The sequence below is a fragment of the Lissotriton helveticus genome, chromosome 4_1, assembly GCF_964261635.1.
Source record: "Lissotriton helveticus chromosome 4_1, aLisHel1.1, whole genome shotgun sequence".
In the NCBI taxonomy this organism is placed as follows: domain Eukaryota; kingdom Metazoa; phylum Chordata; class Amphibia; order Caudata; family Salamandridae; genus Lissotriton; species Lissotriton helveticus.
Genome location: NC_136063.1, coordinates 355861315 through 355880977, shown reverse-complemented (window position 1 = coordinate 355880977; position 19663 = coordinate 355861315).

Below are 19663 nucleotides of genomic sequence, written 5' to 3'. Positions count from 1 at the left end.
CCCTTTGCTGCTAGGCCTTTTCCCCCCTGTGCTAAGCCTTTAGTTGGCTATTTGGGGCAGTTTGCGCTTAGGCACCTGTAACTGCTTGTCCACGTAAATTATCTATGCCAAGTTTGTGCCCTTTTCTTTCAATATCCTGCGAATTCTAAAGTTACCCTGGGTTTCTGGATTCCACCGGAGTGGACTCGAAAATTAGCCAAAATACAGCAAATTATGTTTGCCTGCTTTTTTCCCTGCAAATGTTATCAACAAAGGGTTTGTGGTGCTAAAATCACCTTCTTCCCAGCTTGCTTTCAGGGACAGGCAGACTTGTGTCAGAAAACCAAAATGTTTTACACAGTTTTGGCATAGCCCATATTTGCTACTTTATGTGCTTTCAACCTTCTTCAAGTTAGTAGTAGAAATGGGTGTAAAAGCAATAATAGATCCCAAAAACGCTATACATTTTTGAAAAGTAGACACAAAACTGAATTCAGCAAGGGGTCATTTGTATAGATCCTTTAACAGTTCTTCTAAGTATGACAGATGTTTTAAAATAATATACTGTTACATCTGTGGGACCATTATGGTTGTGGGGATATATAGGACTTGTAGGTTCACTGAGAACCCGAGGAACCCAGAGTCAATAATTGAGCAGCATCTTGCAATGGTTTATCATTGTGCACCGGGTATGTAGCAATTCATTTGGTAAAATATAACGAGTGAAAAATAGGTATCAAAGACACCTAAGTATTCCTGAAATGTGAACAAAATATAGAGTTCAGAAACAGTAGCTATTTGCACATCCATGAAATTGTGGGTTTCCATACTAGCATTTAAATTCTAAGACATTTTTCAAAGTGACTTCCTTTTTACACATTGTCTTACATTTGGAAGGAAGAAATGCATGAAAAGTCTAAAGGCAATTTATTAACAGTTGCTCTCCAATTCAGTGAACGCCTAAGTCTCCCAATAAAACTAGCCCCTCACTTGTGTGGGTAAGCCTATTGCCGTGGCAGGAAAGGGAATGTGGACTCTCCACATTTTTACAATCAAAACTGACCTTTTTTTTGCAAAGTACCTGGCTGTCGATTTGGAACCCTAGCTCTGCTGGCATCTAGGGCGACTATGCAAACGTATACATTTTTGAAAACTAGACACCCAGTAGAATCCAGGAGGGGTGACTTGCTTGTCTCTCACAGGGTTCTGTTACCCAGAATCCCATGCAAACCTCAAACTTTGTCCAAAGAAACACATTTTCTCCACATTTCAGTGATGGAAAGTTCTGGAATCTGCATGGGTCCATAAAATTCCACCCACCCCAAAGTCTTCCGAAAAAAATAGTACCTCACACCAATGTTCCCTCTAATTTTTTCCCTCTGTGGGCGGCAGTGTAGGGTCTATGTGCGCTGCAAGGAAGACTATGTGCGCCAGGAACCAGACCGCACGTGGGGGAGCGGCGCCAAATATCACTCTAAACCTTTGCTTAACCCCTTCCACGCTCATGACGAGCTGGGCTCGTCATGCAGTAGCCTCCTGCTACGCTGATGACGAGCCCAGCTCGTCATGAATAATGGGGTTCATGGAGTTCCAGCACAGGAGAAAAATCCCCATAGCATTCAAGGTGTTAAAAAAGGGAAAAAACTGCATTTCCACACATACAGCGCCATGTTAAGGGTCTTCAGGCAGGTTTGCAAGTTGGATACACACACCATGACATGAATTGGTTACACAGGCAAGTACACTTCGGGTTTAGAAAAGCACAAGACTCCAACAGTGGTACCATCATAAGATTTTACTGCTGTAGGCATAATGTTACTTGTTGTATTATATATCTGGATTCAGAGACAGAAAGAAGCAGCAAAGCACCAGCTGGGCGGCACACAAGCTAAGCAAAGATTTCAAACTTATGTGTTACCTAAAAGTAAAGCCAGCAAGTCCAAAAGCACGACCTGTAAAGCATGATGGTGCTCAGACCTATCCAGGCATCCGCCTCTGTTCAGGGGGCACAGGAGCTAAATTATTGGCCATGCTGGAGAATTATTTCCAAGCAGCCCAGGGCGGCCGACTCCAGTCCACTGGGCATGGGAGAGTGCACTGCTGCATCATGCAGTCAGGAGACAGCAGTGAGAGGGCCAGTCATCACCAGTAGAGAGTCAAGGTGCCGAGGGCAAAAAAAAGAACTACAGAGCGAACACAGTAAGTATAACCACCAGCCACTGTCAACCACTGTATTAACAGTCACAATCAAATTGAGTTAATTTTGGGAAAGAGCGTGATAGTCTTTCTTTGGAAGTTCCCAACCACCTATTGAGGAACATATTAAGCAAAGCCGTAAGCCATACACAGGGTATGGTAGCACGCCCAACTTATTATCGGCGATGTAAACTTTGGAACACGAGTTGGTGAATTACCTGGTGTGTATTCTAGCACCAAATGTTAACGTTTCGCCGAATACATCCGCCTTTGACAGAATTACTGAATAACGCAATCCACAGTAGGAACTGAGCTACACTTATGCAAGGGGCCCTGTAAGAAGCAAGAACTGCTGGGAGCCAGAGTGAGAAACTCCTGAGGAGAACTGCCTGTTAACAGCGAGACGACTAGGAAACAAATGTCGTAACGTAAAGTGAAGAGCTCTCTGGGAATCTGATCCCTCTCTCTGTTCCTGTCCATGGTTTCTCTTCCACTGGGACAATATGTGGGGTTTGAATACGCCAATATTAACTTGGCTATACTTTCTCCTTGGAAATTGTAGTTTTATGCCCCGAGGATAGATCTACCCACATCACTGCACACTTCTATAACATAGTCCTTTCACAAAGGCAACAGATGTTCCCATGTCTGAAAGATGGCAAAAACATATGCCAAAGTTTTAGCTCTCTCCACTACCCCAGTTCAGACATCTGCAAATCAGTCTGACCCTGTGCCTCATGGGAACAGTCCAGCCCGAACTGCCAAGCCATGTCTTCCTTGGACCTGAAACAAGCATCCTGGAACCGGTTTCGGGTTCAAAACCTTCATCAGCCAGGCTATCTTGAATCCAGTGGCAAAGTGAGCAAGGGACAGGCGCGCAACACCCATTGGCCTCAAAGGGCTTCAGCACCACCCCCCATCTTGTGTGTGGCAGCCCGGGAAGAGACACTTCCCAGGCCGCTCACAGCTGCACCCGAGCACTTCACAGGTCTTTAAAAGACCTTGTGCATATTAATGGGGCTTTGTTGTTGTTTCACCGCTTCTAAGAGCCCCTGCAGCTCGACTCTGCCGATTGCCTAAAGATTCAGCCCCCCTCCTGCCCCCCCCCCCGAAATTTGTTCTTAGCCCCCCCCCGATAATTTCACTCTAGTTGCCCCTCTGGCAAGGGACCATCAAAATCCCCATCCCCAACCGAGAGAGGAACGAGATAATCACACATCTCTGATGAAAAGCACTATCGCACAATCAATGGGGTGAAAAAATGCAACACCACAAGACCTCGGAGCTCATGTATTTCTTGTGTTAGGCAGAGAAGGCAACACTCTCATAGCCCTGGTCCTCACGAACATCTTTTACAGCGGCATTTGGTACCATGAACAGTATGTGATAGGTCAACCACATGTACAGTGCATCACAGTGACTTTAGACTGTAGGACCTTAAACAGTAAGCGTGTGGCACTGTTTTATCAGTCATAAGGTACAGTGGCTGTCCGTTGTATGAGTCAGCTTGCACAGTGTGCGGCACAGCTATGTACATCTACATGCACAGTATCTGTTGTCATTATGTCAGACCACATACACAGTATGAGCTTAATATATAAGTCAGAAGCAGTAAGCATTAACGGTATGCCTGGATTTTTACCAAACACCACGCATCTCATTTGTGTCCAGATCTAGAATTATAGCATGAGCAAAATAAGTAACCAAATATTCACAGTAATAGATGAGCTGAATATGCTACATCCATGTATACGAAAAAATAATACGTTGTACTATATTATATGCTCCATTCTCAGCATCTGTTCTGCCATTACTTCTCCCAGACTCTCTTCTCTTCCTTTTCATGATCTCTTTCCTCTGCTCACTCCCACCTAAACGCTGCCTCTTCCCTTCCTCGGCCACTTCCATTCCAAACCTTCTTCATCTCTCCACTCACCCAATCAGCCAGCCATTCATTTTCACTTGTTAATGCTGTGGGGATAGAGCATGTCCTCTTTCACTTTTTCTTGCTATCACCCTAACAACCCTCGGCACTTTTTCACGCTTTCACCCTAACAACCCTCGGCTTCGATACACCCGTTCCGGTTCTCTGTCCCCTGCTTGCTTTGTCTGCCTTTCACAAATGAAAGGCAGCAAGTCTACAAGCACGACGTGTTGTAGACATGCTTCCTTTCATTTGTTAATAAAGCACAACTGGGGGACTGATTGGGAGCCGTTGTTAAACTAATCTTGTTAATCGCAGCGCTTGACGGGCGCGTGATTAACATGATTACTTACAAAAAGGGACATCATTTTACCGTTTTCGCGCCGCACGCATTTTAAAAGCGGCGGCGCGAAGGTCCTCAGTTGCCAGTGCGCGCGTTGTAATTTATAATGCGCGCTCCAGGCGATAGATGTGCGCGCCCGCTCATCCGCGCAGCTTGGAGGGAACAGTGCCTCACACGTGTGGGTGGATTAAGTACCTGCAACAGGCAAGGGCCCAAAATGTATTGTGGAGAAATCAAAAAAACAACCTGGTTTTGCAAGGGGGGGGGACACAAGGGTTTTTTGTGTGACTTTGCAAGTAAATTGGAGGTTTGCAGGGGATTTTAGATAAGAAAATGCTGGGGGATCCTTTCAAGCCACACCACCAGCTAAGCACCATCCACGCGCACCGAATGTCAAGCACCATTGATGCACACTGCAAGCCAAGTGCCATCCACCCACTCCACCAGCCAAGTGCCATCCACACACTCCACCAGCCAGGCTCCATCAATGCACACCGTTAGCCAAATGCCAGTTAACGTACACTGCCTGCCAAGTGCCACCCCACACATACCACCAGGCAAGCGCCAATCTACTGCTACACACACACTCAGTAAAGTAGCCCACACACACACCGAGTAGGGGTCAGGGGATCTTCATTGACACTACACCCCTTCTTACCCGGTATGGAGAAGCGTGGTCCTAGTAAGTGGTGTGGTAGACAGGATTGGGTACCCCCACATCTGCAAACAAACGTTATTCCTTCCTGGCTGTTAATGCTTCTTGCGCAATATCAGAGGAAGGTAAAAACTGAATTTCCCATGAGGCAAAGCGGAAGCAGCAGCATTTGCTTGGGAAAGCCTTGTCAAGACCCAGAAGATGAGGACAGTTCTTAAGGAGCCCCGGGGGAGATAGACGCTGCTGATAATTCCACAGAGCAGCCCGTTTTCACACTGCCTTTCCTGCCTTCCAGTCCGGTAAGGGTGCACTTGCACCAAATTGTGTCAAGACTTCTCTCGAATACTTAGCATCCCGATGGGTGTGCCTGGACCCGCACTGCAAAGAATGCAGGACAGTTAATCTTTTTTGCTCTTGTCTCTTGCCGAGGTCTTATCGGTATAGCAGAAGATTTATAAAGCCAAATTTTTGTTGTGAATTACTCTGTCTTAAGCGATGAGGTGATTAGGTACTTCGGAATAAAGAGTGTTATTATTCTTGGAGGCACATTTATTTCAAATGAATAAACTCAAAGGAATATTACATTGGCACTAAAGACAATGGGATATGCAACACATTGAGGCATTGTAGTTATTGTTGTTTGCTTCCTCCAAATAGGGGGTTAAAGAAATGGCCTTCTGCACTTCTCCTGTGAAGCGGACCCTTAAAAAGTTGATGGTGTGTATGCTACTCTGCTACCTGTATATACGATATAGGAAAGTCAATATGTGAATTATACTGTCCTTCGTTGTAAAACAGTTCCAAGACTCTCTTTTGTTTAAAACCCTTTTCAGAGCAAAACCCTACCATTGCTGACCTAATTGCATTGATGCTTAACCCTTCCTCCCAAATAGGACAAGGGATTGTTATTTTTGTTTGCAGGTACGAAAAGCCAATAATGATCACTTAGGAGGGATATTGCAAGAAACCACTGCTTACCAATATTGTTTTCCTTTCAGATCTCCATCCCTGCTGATCCGTTCCCTTCATTCCCTCACTTGATCATCCCAAATACCTGCTCTGTTATAGCACTCAGGGTTGGGACTGTCGAGAGGTGGACCTTTTTAGCATCAAACCATTCCTGAGGAATCACCGAGCTGACAGAATTATCAAGCCACGTATTTAATTCCTCCTGGGCGAGTCGAGGCAAAATTGGCCACCTTCGATGATGTAATAGGAACTTTGGCCTTGGTACAACAGGATCTAACCACCTTTCGGCCGGAAACCAAAGCCTTTGGAGTAAAAATCGAACACATGCAACAAAACCCATTTGATGTAGGTACAGGAAGGTACTCTGGGGGAGTTTTCTCCTCACAACCTGTGCCTTTTAGCGTAGATATGCCCTCTATAATCCCTCTGTCAGTGATTTCATTTGAGATGTCATGATGATGTCATCAGTGATGTCACTGACCATGTCATGAATAATGTAATATGTGACATCATCAGCAGTGGATTACGGGCGCGCAAGTTATACTTAGTACAACTAACTATAACTGAGGAATTTCAATGGTTTTGTATGAGTGAAATATCCAGCTAGCTATAACACCCCTGAAACCTATGGTTTTTTCAGTGAATTTTTAAGGTTTTTTTAAATGATAAATCCTAACTATAACCTGCCTGAAACTTATGGTTTTTTCAGTGAATTTCCAAGGTTTTTTAAATGCTAATTCCTAACTATAACATGTGTGAAACCTATGGTTTCTTCAGTGAATTTCTAAGGTTTTTTATATGCTAATTCCTAACTATAACATGTGTGAAACCTATGGTTTTTCAGTGAATTTCGAAAGTTTTTATAATGATAATTTATTAATTTGTTTTTTTCATATTGATTTACCACTTTTTTAAATCTTTTTTTCAGATATCTTTTTTTTAAGTTACAGTAAACATATTTATAAAAAATATATTTTTTTTAAAATTAAAAATACATATTTTTCATAATTTTTTGTTCATTTAAATATATATATTATTTTTTATATTTTTTTCTATTCTTTTTGGAGTTGCGCACCCTTCTAATTCACTGCGCGTATCCGCCATTTTAGGATTGCTGTGTAGGATCCGCGTAGGATATGCGACGTGTACGACTTTCCCAACGCCGACGATAAGCGATTGGTACACGACTTATAGAGCATATACGCAACATGTACGTATTAAGCGATGCGACAGTCGCGCAGTTGCGCGTGACATCATACGTGCATCAGATACGGTGGGTGCCCGACCCCACGATTTTTTTTTTTTATGTTCAAAAACTTTTATATATATATTTAAACTAAATATTAAGACTAGACATTATCTGAACTAATTATAAAAATAATATTCTTTAACTTTCAAAAAAGTTACATTACTTTTCAATGGAATTTCGTGAAGTCGCTCTAGGTGCGAGCTGGGTGCAAGCTGCATTCGAGCACCCCACGCAGACCCCATGTGAACAGAAAAAAATAGATTTTTTTTGGTTTATTCCAATTCCTTTTGTAAGTATTGAAGGACCCCACCCATTTCAATCAATTGTGTTAGACCTTCCTTGGGAGAAGACCTCAGCTACCAAAAAGTGTTGTATTTGTTGATTACAGACCTGTTTCATCTCAAAATTGCAAAAATGACTTCAAATCAGCCTTCTTCTGATTCAGAACAGTCCAATGAAGAGGGGTTTGTTCCTGAACCACCACGCCCCAAGAGATTTGAATCAATTGTCTTGGGATTTTTTTAATTCCCAGAAGGATTGAAGAAAACAAATGCCTCAAATGTAACCTGCAAAATTTGCAAGGCAGTTTTATCAAGAGGAGACCCCAACAAAAAATATTCTTGTGGAACTGCCAGAATGTTTAAACATCTGCACAGTTTGCATCCTATCAATCTGGCAAGAGAGGAGTGCAAGAGACTGCAACGGACTGGACCACCACCACCTCAAGTTGCAAGCACTTCTGGGGCGTCCTCTTCGACATCTACTTTGGACATCCGGCCCCAACTGGCAAATGCAAAATTCATTGCATAAAATGCAATAGGTTTCTTTGCTATGGGGAGCAGGCGGTTGATTTGATTTGCAGGGCTCTAGAGAACCATCATTGTTAGACTGTTTTTCTTGCCCTATAGTTCATTGTTCTGTTCGTCCCGTTCAGTTTTTCTCATTTAAAAAAAAAGAAAAAATCAAACAAATTGTTCAAAAAAACCTTTCAGAACTATCTACTCTGGTTAAAAAGAGCTAAACTTGTATGCCAGTGTGTAAAAGTTTAGATTAATGTATGTGTACTGCATAATTGACTAAAAGAATGCATTTGTGATGTGTGGTGAATGCATAAGAGCAGAATTATAAGGAAGTGCTGCAGCATGACACTGTAAACTGTTTAACTACAGCATGCTGTGGTACTTCCGAATCACAGGGATGCAACATATGTATATAAATATGTTGCAGGTCTGTGCTTCCCTCTGCACAGCTACTTCTTAAAATGCAGGCATGTGGTGATACAGGCACCCTTGCACCATGGTGCAGATTTAGGGTTTAGGGTAGTGCAGTGGTGTTTGTGTAGTGTAGGGGTAGTGCTGGGGGTAGTGTTTTAGGGTTTAGGGTAGTACAGTGGTGTTTGTGTAGTGTAGGGTGTTGTGCTGGGGGTAGTGTTTTAAAGTTTAGGATAGTCCAGTCATGTTCATCTACTGTAGGGGTTGTATTTTAGGGTTTAGGGTAGTGCAGTGGTGTTTATGTAGTGTAGAGGTTCATGCTGGGGGTAGTGCTTTAGAGTTTAAGGTAGTGTAGTGGTGTTTGTGACGTGTAGAGGTTGTGCTGGTATTAACATTACACTATGACCACCCTATCAGTAGTAACCACCAAAACATTCCAGGTGAAGTTATCAGCAGAATGCTAGGAAAACGTTAATCAATATTAAATGCTTCTAATCAAGTAAAATTCAAATCATCACATGCAGTGTGCCACAAATGGTATTACCACAGCAGTACAACTCCCCAACTTAGATTTAAAGTGGATTAACATGTTTCATGTGACAAACCCATAGGCCACGCTCCTGCTTCCACATACTTCAACATCCTCCACATACTCAGCAAGACCTTCAAAAAGACCCACCCCCCGAATCAAGGAAGACCATCACCCAAGCACTCATCACCAGCAGGCTGGACTACGGGAATGCCCTCTATGCCAGAATCAACAAATCTCTACTCCACAAACTTCAGACTGTCTACAACACCGCAACCAGACTCATCCTCAGCATCCCACGACAAAACCACATTACCCAGCATAAATAAGCACTCCACTTGCTCCCTGTCAAAAAAAGAGTGACCTTCAAGCTGCTCACACACACCTATAAAGCCCTCCACAACACCAGACTCAAATACCTCAATCTCCTTCTACACCCGTAAAAGAAACCTCCACTCCGCTGACCAGGCCTTGCCCGAAATCCTCTGTATCCACAGAACCAGACAGGAGGCACACCTTTCTCCTACATCATGGCCAAGACCTGGAATGAACTCCCCCTCAGCATCAGATAAGGCCCCACACTGAAAGCATTCAGGAAGAGCCATAAGACCTGGCTTTTCGAATGATCAAAGCTGCACAAATCCCCCCCCACATACTACCCCAGCGCCTGGAAAACCTCACGGGTGAATAGTGCACTCTATACATCCCTAATCGATTAATTAATACGCCACCACATTGTGTGTTTGAGTGTTATCAACAAGTCCTGCCATTGGTTTGGCTGGCTGTAACTCTTAAGGGTAGTGAACTAAGCAGTGCTACCTTCTTTAATATAGATAGAATCTCTGAGATAGGCTTGGTTTTGCTTCACCTCTGAGACCTACTTTCAGGATGCTGGTGCCCTACCAGTAGCTCCCGAGCTACTGGTTAGAGACCCCTGGTATGTATAAAGAGTGGGGAATTGTAGTCCTGAAGCACAAATGTGAAGGTTATTACACCACTACATGCATAATACATAGCACTTTGAATCACTCCATTCCCTAAAGCCTGGCTCACTGCATGAGTACATGCTTACTGACTGAATGATTACATTAATGTAAGTAAAGACACTGTATGAATTCTTAATTGGTTGACTTTTACTTTAGTGAATGATTTACTACATGGTACTGAAAGAGTCACTATGGGTCACACTGTGTTTGATGTAGTATATGGATAGTGACTGGGAAATTGTAGGCCTGAAGCACAAATGTGAAGGTGGTTACACCACTACATGCATAATGCATTGGAGTTTGAAGCCCTGCATACCCTAAAGCCTTGCTTACTGCAAGAGTGTACGTACTTATGTAACTGCAAACACATCAACCAACCAAATCATTCTCTCTCAATTTTGCCAAATGGACACTGATTGACACTGTGATTCTAGACAAATAACAGTATCCCTTGCAGTGTATAAAGAAAGATTTAAAATATTAAATAAATAAATGTCTTAAAACTTGGAGTAATTGAATTAAATAAATTAATACTCGGATATAAATTAGAATACTATAAGTTTAATAGAGAGTATCTCTAGCACGGGATACAGGGAAAATAGGGGTTTAGGGTAATGAAGAATAATAAAAAAAGTTTAAAAAAAGGGAAGTTACTAGAATAATAACTTGTGTAAAAAAAGGTAACCTATAGAAATACTTTAATAAGAAAAACAAGTATAAATAAACATTTTAGAAATTATACGAAAGTTAAAAAGTTTGGAAAGAGGTGCGTTTACATAAACACGTGATGTACTAAAACAGTGGAAATGAGAATACCTGTCAACTGAAAAACGTGAGTTAAAAGTGGGAGGAGCAATACATTGATCCCATAGACTGTTAAGGAACCAAAAAGTATATAAACCACACCCGTGGGATGATTAGGGTTTTTTCAGAGAATCAATACGGGCGAAGAAACTATAAGCAAAGTAATGATTCGGGGCTGCAGAAGCATCTTGAGAATATCTTTCATTTCCTCAGAGGGAACATATTGTTAATGTATATTTAAAAATACATAAAACTTTATGTCCCCTCCAGAGGAGTTGGATGAATTTTGACGGAGGAAGGAAAGAATATCAAAGAGAGGTAAATTATCTGAATGGGTATATGTTTGATATTTTTTAAAAAGAAAGCAAAAATATTCAAATGATTATAGAATGTGGTATAATTAAGTTTAAATGGAATATATTAATGAGTTGATGAAAGAACCATTACAAAAAATATAGGTTAGTTAAGGAATTACTACGTGCAAAGTAATGATTAGGAGCAATACCATCATCTCGAGATTATCTTTCATTTCCACAGAGGGATCATATTGCTAATGTACATTTTAATTTACACTCAACTTTATTATCCTTCAGGTGGAGTTGGATGACATTCAACAGAGAATTTGAAACAATAATAAATAATATTTTTTTTAATATGCAAGTATTTCCTAATGATTGAAAAATGTAGTATAAATAAAGTATTGACGAAAAAAGGAAATATATTTGGATTAAAAGAGAATACTCTTTATCTTCTTGAGTGAAAATGGGCTAAAAGTATTTATATTGAGTAGTGCTTTCACCAATTTTCACTCATGAAGAACAGGAGGATTATCTTCGCAAGCACTTGTTTTTCAAACAAAAAATATATTTGTGTCTTTAAATAATAATGTTAATGGTTTCAATTTTTAAAAATGATTGTAAAATGTTAGAATGACATGACATGTACATAAAAAAGAAAGATGAAGTGAGGGAGTGTTTGTCGTAGCACTTCTATTCTACTTTATTTGAAAGTAAAAAAAGCCCTAATATTAAAATAAAGATGATGGGGCAACATTTATATAATGTAAACATAAGGAATGAGTGCTTATGATAAAATGAAAAAAAATGTGGTTCAACGTGTAATTCCAATGAATGAAAAAAAGATTTTGCCTTTCACCCATATGATGAAAATAAAAGACTCAATAAAAATGTTTTGAAAACATGAGCATTTTTCTTTCAAGGATGGTGTGAACAATTATCCATTTAATAAAAGAACATAGTACTCCACAGTAAAGTAGAAAAGTCAGCACAATTATGATAGGATAGAAAATATAATAATATTTTTAAATACCTTTACAGTCAACAAACTCGTAAGCAGAGTACACAGTTTAAGTTAAAAACACCCTACCACAACTAGTTTTTGAAACGCATTGTAAAAAAAAATGCATCACAAAATGGGCTACGTACATGGTGAGTGTATCGTAATGTCACATAGAAAAACAAGCCAATCAATATTAGGATTAGGAAGGTAGAGTTAACCACACAACAGCCAATCAAATGTTTTTCAAAATCTGCGCAAGGAAAAGGATTGGTCGGTAATACGTCTTCTTACAATGCCTTACAACCAATTAAAAAGAGTTGTAGAAAGTTTCTGTTTTTAACATACGAGCAAATCAGACGACCTTGCAAGTACACGCAGCGAGGGGCACTTATTGAAGATGACTTGCTTTCGCAAGACCCTGAAAAACTTCTTGCACAATAAATACGCACTTATCTGGCAGACCTCATTTAATGATTAACCAGGCTCTTAAGCCTAAACACGTCGGAAATCATCTCTCGTCACTTTCTCTTCTTCCAGGCTCACCGTGAAAGTATGTCTCCTTCTCCTTTTACTCCTTTCTTTTTCATAGTAATTGTTACTCATACATATTTCAACAAATACCCCACAGATGTAACCCCCTGGATTTGCAATAATAATTGTTACTCATACACTATCCAGCACATACTGTACAGATGCATCCTCCTGGAGTTAGAATAGCAATTGTTACCCCAACACTAACATGCACTTACCCTACAGATGCAACCCCCTGGAGTTACAATAGTAATTGTTACCCGTACATTAACCTGCACTTACCCTACAGACGCTCCCTGCTCTCTCTTTCAAAATCAAAACCAGATTTACAACACCCTTGCACAACTTTCCAATAGAAGCCCATGTTCACACCAGAACATGGGTTTCTATTGGAATTCAAAAGGCCATATCATGAAGCCCATTAAAACAGTGATACTTTTTATCACCCTGCTTGATAATATGCCCCTTGGTGTGGATTTTGAAAGACAGAGCAGTGAAATCTATTCTCACTTTCAAAATCCAAACCAGATAGCTTTTCCACATGCAAGTTAACATCTCCCCATGCGGAAAAGCAATGCCGGCTCCCGAAGGATGCGGGGAGCCGGCGGGACCGTGGGGGCATTGTGGCTCCCCCAACGGTCCACAACATTTTTTATAAGACCCGGGGGAGAGGGTCCCCGGGGATATTAGAAATTACTGATAGGGGCTATTTTTTTACGGTAAAATTAAAGTTGTACACACAGCGCATCGCTCAGTGTGGCTCTCTGGTGTGCACGCGCTGGATGCATGACTCATAATCTGAAGGGTGCGCGACTCCAGCGCCTTTGGTGCACAACTTCTAGATTTTTAAAGAGAGAACAGATTTCCTTGCTATGGGAGGGCGGGATGGACACCATGGGACACTGCAGGAGCCTTCCCTTCCACATTACATATAGCCCCGGGTAGTGGTGGTCCCAGGGGCTTTCGAGACCTTGCAGCCCCTCCCCAACCAATTTTTATATAGCCCCGGGTAGTGACGGGCCCTCGAGTGCTCCAGGAGGGGGGCCACGCAGTCCCCCTCTCACAATACAAAAAGCCACAGGAGTGGTGGTCCTTGTGGCTTTGGGGAACTTGGACCCCACCCCCCACAATTTATTTTTTAGCCCCGGGGGTGATGATTCCTAGGGCTGAGGGGCCCCTCTGGGCCACCCATAAAATGTAATAATTTTGCCCCCGGTATTTAGCCGCCCCGGGTGCTAATTAGTAAAAAAGCTATGTTTTATTTATTTTATTTTTTTATGGCAGAGTCCGCGCATCCTACACGCACCCACTAGGTCTTTTAAAAAAAAAATGTGTGGGCCCTGGGAGTCCTACTGGGACCCCCTAAGCAGGTCTAGAGTGTAAAAGTATTTCCACCCTGCCCCCTTTCTACGTTTTTGCAAACATATTCCGCTGACTTCTTCAGCCTCGCTTCTACCGAGGCACAAAATGGCTGCCAACAGTTCCTGGTTTTGAATGTTGACAACCACTTGACAGCCAATTACCATTCAGCGCGTGATCGGAAGAGTGCGCTTACAATACACTCACGGTCCGCTGATAGTCTGCAGATCGTCCGTGCCCATAGATATATAAATGCTTTTCACTGTAATTTTCTCAGGAACTACTGAACAGATTGACACCATTTAATCAAAAGGCATAAGTCTGAACCAGGTACTACATCTTTGCCAAATTTGGCATAATTCCGTTCAGCAGTTCGGGCTGTAGCTGTGGCTAAAGGTCCTATGGGAATTTGCATGGGTAAAACACGTTTAGGGACCCCCTTTTTTCTCAGCCCCCGATTCAGGAATCACCGTGAAACTTTCAGGATAGGAGTGGACTGGAGCTGACTGTAGGTTTGTGAAATTTCGCGAAGATTTGTCAACCGGTGCCAAAGTTATTCCAAATAGGTCCTAACTATAACTACCTACTGGCGACCGTCTGTAGGTTATATATATTAAGGCCCACATGCATTAACAATGACTTTTGCGATTCCTTATTAGCCAAAAATAAAGAATCGCTTATAAGGAATAGCAACAGGCTATGCATGAAGAAATCGCTAAAAAAATTGTGATTTCTTAATATTCCTTAATTGCGACTCGCCCATAGGAATGAATGGGGAACCATTCTCAATTTGCGAATCGCAATTAGCGAATCGCAAATTGAGAATGCAATTTCAAGGGTGCAGGGGTGTCCAAAGGATACCCTGTTGCACCCCTGAAATTGATCTGTGCACATATGTTGCGCACACACATGTCCTTAGGGCATGTGTGTGCGCAACATGAAAGTTTGAAAAATGTACAAAAGTGCATTTTTCAAAGTTTTTGCAAATTACCATGAAGTTGAAATTCATGGTAATTTGCTACTCCTATTAGCGAAATCGCAAATTTTTTAACTTTGATGCATTGCATTTAAGGAATCTCAATTTGGAATTCCTTAAATGCAATCACAATTTAAGAAATCTAAATTTAGATATTCCTTAAATTGTGATTTTTGCATCTGAGATGATGCATCCCAAATGCAAAAATACCGGTCGCAAAGGGGCAGATTCTGGGAATCTGCCCGTTTGCGACCGGTTATTAGCTTAATGCATCTGTGCCAATGTGTGGGCTGAAAATCCGTTTCGCGCATGGATTTTGCAAATTTTTGGCAATTTCGCGGCCTAGGAATCGCGCGAAATCGTAAAAAAATTCGCAATTCGCAAGCAGGAGAATTTTTTTGCTTGGTCGCGCTTCAAACGTACAATCTCGCGTGCGCGGCGTTGACTTACCGTGATTCTGAGTTCGCCGAGTTGTATTTCCTCCTAGTTTGCGTGCGCTGGGCCATTTTGGATCTGGCTGCGTGATCGCGCGTGACTTTTCTACCTTGAGTACTTCATAGCGGCCCACGATCACGCATCACGGGAGTAAACAATTGCGAACATGTAGATATGATGCGCAGCTGACTTCCGGTGGGCGATTTGAACAGTTCGCTTTCCCAAACGTGCAAAAATTGCAATTCTGCCCAAGAAATCTACCACAGGCAGCATAAACATTCTGAAAAATGATGATTTGGATCAGAATAACTCCTCAGATTGACATTTGGCTGCATGTTTTTGTGCTAGCAGTCTATTTTTTGGGTGGTGGGAGGAAGGAAGTGCCCCAGAGTCTCCAACTTCCTGTTCTAGTCCAGCATGCCCCTCCCAGTGCTTTGTCCATGTCCTGGTCACTTTTCATTTGGATCTGGAGCTGGAAGGATTACTTTTTGTGGCTGCTGCTGGATATTTGTATTTGAGGACTTTTTGTTTGGATCCCTTTTGGATTACTTTTGGATTTGAGATTTTACAAGTAAGTTGGTGTTGTTTGTTTGGGGCATTGTAGTTGCTGCAACTACAAGTTTTTCAAAATTATAAAAATATATATTGTGGGTAGCCACAGTATCGAGTAGGCCCAGGGTTAGTCATGGGTGCATGATACAACTGGTTCTGTGAGATTTGTTGAACTTAAATATCATTTATGTCATGGAATTGAATAGCTCACTGTTATATGTGGATTTTTTTTAATTTTGGGGTTTGTGAAAAGCCACACTAGCCAGTAGGCCCAGGGGTAGTCAGTGGTGCATGGGCCAAGTCTTTCTGTGGGGTGTCTTGAATTTAAACTTCAATTAGAGTTTGGATGGCATTGGATTGTGGTGATTTTTGTGTATTTTTTGCTTTTTTGGGGTGTTGGGGCCTGGCCATGTGGGTGGGTGCCATTTTGAGGCCTGGTCCAGGCAGGGCCTGACCATGTGGGTGGGGGTCAAGGGGCCATTTTGAAGCCAGGCAGTGTGCTTTGAGCCATAGGCCTGCACCCAGTCTGCCTTGCTTTCATCCATTATTCCCAGGGGTACTCAGTGGTGCATGGACCAAGGCATTCTGTGGGCTGTCTTGAATGTAAACATCATTTAGGGCATGGATGGTATTGGATTGTGCTGATTCTTGTGTGTTTTTCACTTTTTTGGGGTGTTGTTGGGGCCTGGTTATGTGGGTGGGGGACATTTTGAGGCCTGGTCCAGGCAGGGCATGGCCATGTGGGTGGGGGTCAAGGGGCCATTTTGAAGCCAGGCAGTGTGCTTTGTGCCATAGGCATGCACCCAGTCTGCCTTGCTTTCATCCATTATGCCCAGAGGTACTCGTCCACAGATGACTTGTCGTTGTTTCAGAAGCAAGCTTCTTTGCTCACCTTGTGCCATTGGTGTGATTTAAAGAGCCTCGAAGCAGCCTTCTCAAACGTTACGATGGCCATGCATCATCGCAGAATTCATAAACGTGGAGCTTTAGAGGTATTTGGGGGGATACCGCCAATTTGTGAAACACAACCTGTAAGTTAAAAAGTAAGTTAACATTGTGTGTCATTTGTTTATCAAAGGAAAGAGGAAGTGAGAGAGTGACTGCAAAGAATATTCGCAGCTCACCTTTCTGCCACCAGTGTAATTTTCACCACGTGCCGGGGCATAATGCACCCTGAAGCTCTACATCTAAAAGATAGTAAAAGAAAGATGTTATGATTGGCATTTGTTACTGTCTCAATGTGGAGTAGAATTACATCGCCCTTTCACACACCTTCCCTCTCTCATTTTAAAACAACAATTTGTACAGTTCATATACCGGACATTTGACCGATTACAAAAAAGTTCCTGCTATTGGAAAAAAAGAAATTTAAATGCAATAAGATACGGTATATAGGACTGCGTACGCCTAAATCGCTGCATCGCTTTTTTGTATCTAGTCTGCTGCACTCCATCAACTCTCGCCAAGCGCACCGAGGCCTCACTGCTCACCTTTTCGTGGACAGGACACCTTCTACATCATGTAGTACCGCTCTGTCACCAAGAAATCTGATATATGGTGCTGAGTCTTGATATCGGTATGGCTAACAACAGAAAACGCTTACTCATCAATGAGTAAGTTCCTTCTGTGAATACCAAAATGAGTAAGTGCACTTACTCATTTTGTTATTCACAGAAGGCACTTACTCATCAATGAGTACGTGCCTTCTGTAAATACCAAAATGAGTAAATGCCTTCTGTGAATACCAAAATGGTAGTATGTTTAGGATTTTGTCTTAAGTTAGTTCTGTGAATCGGGCTCAGTGTGTCATAATTAACCCTGGGCGAAGAACTACGCTCCGTTCGCGGAGCTTGCGGAGTTTCGGCAACTCCGCGTTCTACGGAGAACGCGAAGCTGTCGATTACTCCGCGATCCGGTGCGTAGCGTAGTTCTCGCGCGCTGAATAACATTATCGCGTGCGCGGCAATGGCTTACCTTGGCCCGTCGCGACCGCCTGGGTAGGTTCGCGCGATATTTGACGCGATCACGCACTTTTGTAGTGCGAACGAGAAGATGAGTTCCCGAACATGTCTTACACAACGCGAACACGTTACTTGTGACCCGGAACAGGAAATAAGGGAACGCAAGCGGGCGGGGCAAACCTCTTGGGTAACTTAGCGCGCTAGCTATCTCGAGCATGCAGGCAGCGCCCCGAACACGCACACCGCGCTCCCGAAGATGAAAAACGGCGCGCGAACGGGTCTAGCAAGCAACTAAGCATGTCCGCGGAGCTACGCGTAGGTCGCGGAGTGCAAGTGCGTCTTCGCGTAGCTCCGCGGAGTGCGGCTCCGCGAACTACGCCCAGGGTTAGTCATAATGAACCTTTCTAAGTCAAAATAGTAGAATGGATATCTTGTGTTAAATACCACTATGGTTATACTTTGTTAGTGGGTCTAGACATCACAGGACCTATATGCCAATCACTCTCTCTGGATATTTGGTGAGAAGGATGAATGCACTTTCTCAGACCTATAGCAACTTATCGGGGGAGTTGTGAACATGGTAGTTGGATCGTATCGGCTTGTGGTAGACTCGAAAGGAGCTCACGCTTAGGGTTTTGGTTTGTACTCAATACCATTATATTTATGCATCAAAGGGTTTCTTCTTCATCATTTCCTCTCTTGTATATCAGTTTTTGTGCCTGGTGTGTGGTAGATTTATTTGCTACTGGCACTCAGTGTGTAATATAAAAATGTTTGCACCTTCCACATTTATTTATAGAGCGGTGCCCCCGATCCCTGAGCTGTCGCCAGGTAGAAGTAAGGTATTCTACCAAGATATAACGGGTAAGTAAATTTTGATTTCCTAATCGCACTTATTTAGGTGTATTACGTTGTGTGGGGAGTCTTTGGATTCCACACGTAGTCTCTAAATAGTTCATGTTCGGAGTCACAGACGTTTTTACACTTGCTTTTGGTTTAGTTTCTATTAGGTACAGTCACCTTTCTTTGGACTGAAACCGGATTTACTAGTGGATCCGCATTTCAGTATCACTTTCTTTGTGTTCACTTATCATGTGTTCAATTGCAGCAGCATCTTTTTAGGTCCTGACGAAAGTCCTGATACCTAGCAGGTCAATATGGCTGAAACATGTTGACCTCGTCTGACACATGTGGTTTAAATCCATACTGCAGGTGCACTGTTTTTAACCCTGTCAGTGAGAACACACATATAAAGCACATATTTGTTCCCTCTAGTTTTAATATCACTACCTATACGTTAAAAAACATTTTTGTTGCACTGCTCCCCTCTCCCAAACCCATTTTCTCTCATCTGGTGGCTTTCAAATATCCTTTTAGAGTAGATACCAAAACATCCCTGAACTCCTCCCTCTCGTAGAGGGGGTTGTAGCCCTTGGTGGGACTGTGTATTTCCACCAAGAGGAGGATCCCAGATGATGAAGCATGCCATCTTTGGTGGTTGAGGGATTACATCCTGAAAGGGATTATCCTACAGATAGGTCTTTGTGATTTTGTTAGAGTCCCTGTCCATTTACTTTTTCACGTAAGACCCAGGATTGTCTTGTTGTATTTGAAGGAAGTAGTAAGCCAAGAGGAACAAAGGAAAGACATGAAGGCCTATTGTAAAAACAGTACACTAACTACCACCACAAAATGGCTACCAACC